Source organism: Budorcas taxicolor, chromosome 4 (genome assembly GCF_023091745.1).
Source record: "Budorcas taxicolor isolate Tak-1 chromosome 4, Takin1.1, whole genome shotgun sequence".
In the NCBI taxonomy this organism is placed as follows: Eukaryota; Metazoa; Chordata; class Mammalia; order Artiodactyla; family Bovidae; genus Budorcas; species Budorcas taxicolor.
In genome coordinates this window covers 76,630,939-76,633,135 of record NC_068913.1, presented here as the reverse complement: position 1 = coordinate 76,633,135, position 2,197 = coordinate 76,630,939, and the positions used below count along the sequence as shown (strand labels likewise).

The window sequence follows — 2,197 nt, the reverse complement described above, 5'->3', positions numbered from 1 at the left end:
CCCCCAAGACAGAGATGGCCCCTCATCCGTCCCTCAGCCTTGACTTCCCTATCGGTGAAATGTGGGGAGTGGGCTGCATGCTCTTGAATTCCCCTTGTAAGACATAAGCGCATGTGAAGCATTAGAAGTGCTGTTCCTCCTGTACAAGAGAACAGTTTCATCAGCACTTTATCTTGTGCACACACAAAGCCCCTGACACAAAGAACACTTTCCAGGAAGGCGCTTCACTCTACATCCTGCAGAAGCTACTTAAGATTGTATCTGTCACTCCGACCGAATGTTCTTGGACTCCCACCTGAAAAAGTGGGCGTGTCTCAGAGTGCAATTACCAGGAACTGTCCCTGATTTAGAAATGAAGCACCTTAATCTACCCCGGCCTTTTGGGTCCAGCTCTGCCCATCCTGCCCATGCACAGAGCAGAAAAGCACAGCTTGTCAGGACCAGTGGAGAGACTCAACAAGAAAATCATTCATGAATGGACTTCTTTCAAAGTAGCCAGCTGGGACTTCCCTGGTGGCCCAGTGATTAAGAAACCGCCTGCCAGGGCCTCTCTCCCATAGAGCTGTAAAAGTGAAACTTAGTGGTTCGGTTGTGACTCTTTGCGACCCCGTGGACTGTAGCCTGCCAGACTCCTCTGCTCATAGAATTGTCCAGACAAGAATACTGGAGTGGGTAGCCATTTCCTTCTGCAAGAGACCTTCCCCACCCAGGGTTCAAACCCAGGTCTCCTGTGTTGCAGGCGGATTCTTTATTGTCTGAGCCACCAGGGAAGCATAGAGCTGTAGGAGGTCCCTTTTCTCCTCAGCCAGGACTGGAGGCCAGAATCAGCCCTTGAGGGTCATTGTCGCTGGGGGTGCCATGAGCTGGGAAGCCGTGTTTTCCTACCCCAGGCATTTGTAGAAAAGAAAAAAAAAAGAATATGTCTGCCAACCACAGGCTTGACCTTTGGTCCAAAAAGATCCCATATTCCACGGCTCAACTAAGCTTGTACACCGCAAGCACTGAGCCTGCAGCCTAGAGGCCGAGAGCTCCTGAAGCCCGTGCACTTGGAACCCATGCTCCACAGCAAGAGAAGCCACCCCAGTGAGACGCCCGCACAGTGCAACTAGAGCAAGAGAAGCCACCCCAGTGAGACGTCCGCACAGTGCAACTAGAGCAAGAGAAGCCACCCCAGTGAGACGCCTGCACAGTGCAACTGGAGAAAGAGAAGCCACCCCAGTGAGATGCCCGCACAGTGCAACTGGAGAATAGCCGCCACTCAACACAACTAGAAGACCCAGCACAGCCAAAAAAAATAAAGTAGCCAGTCATCCACAATTCTGTGGCCCTGGATCCAAAGTAACTCTGTCCAGGGAGGAGACAAAGCAGTCCTTTTGTTTCACCCCTGAGAACCAAGGCCAGGTCTGCTCAAATTCTACTCCCATCATTCACCATCTCTTCAGAAGGATTTGACCAATCCCTAAAGAGATAAGAATGCCTTTCTGAGTGATCAATGCAAAGAAACAGAGAAAAACAATAGAATGGGAAAAACTAGAGATCTCTTCAAGAAAATTAGAGATACCAAGGGAACATTTCATGCAGAGATGGGCTTGATAAAGGACAGAAATGGTCTGGACCTAACAGAAGCAGAAGATATTAAGAAGAGGTGGCAAGAATACACGGAAGAACTGTACAAAAAAGATCTTCATGACCCAGATAATCACGATGATGTGATCACTAATCTAGAGCCAGACATCTTGGAATGTGAAGTCAAGTGGGCCTTAGAAAGCATCACTATGAACAAAGCTAGTGGAGGTGATGGAATTCCAGTTGAGCTGTTTCAAATCCTAAAAGATGATGCTGTGAAAGTGCTGCAATCAATATGCCAGCAAATTTGGAAAACTCAGCAGTGGCCACAGGACTGGAAAAGGTCAGTTTTCATTCCAGTCCCAAAGAAAGGCAATGTAAAAGAATGCTCAAACTACCACACAATTGCACTCATCTCACACACTAGTAAAGTAATGCTCAAAATTCTCCAAGCCAGACTTCAGCAATACGTGAACCGTGAACTCCCTGATGTTCAAGCTGGTTTTAGAAAAGGCAGAGGAACCAGAGATCAAATTGCCAACATCCGCTGGATCATCGAAAAACTAAGCGAGTTCCAGAAAAACACCTATTTCTGTTTTATTGACTATGCCAAAGCCTTTGACTGTGTGGA

The 2,197-nt window shown here is 47.8% G+C and overlaps 1 non-coding gene across 1 annotated transcript; it reads left to right on the top strand.

Moving 5' to 3' along the window:
• Positions 1 to 758: 758 nt before the first annotated feature.
• LOC128047095 (small Cajal body-specific RNA 20) lies at positions 759 to 896 on the top strand. Its single transcript, XR_008199287.1, has one exon. It is a non-coding gene; the product is annotated as a small Cajal body-specific RNA 20 (non-coding RNA).
• The last annotated feature ends 1,301 nt before the right edge of the window (positions 897 to 2,197 follow it).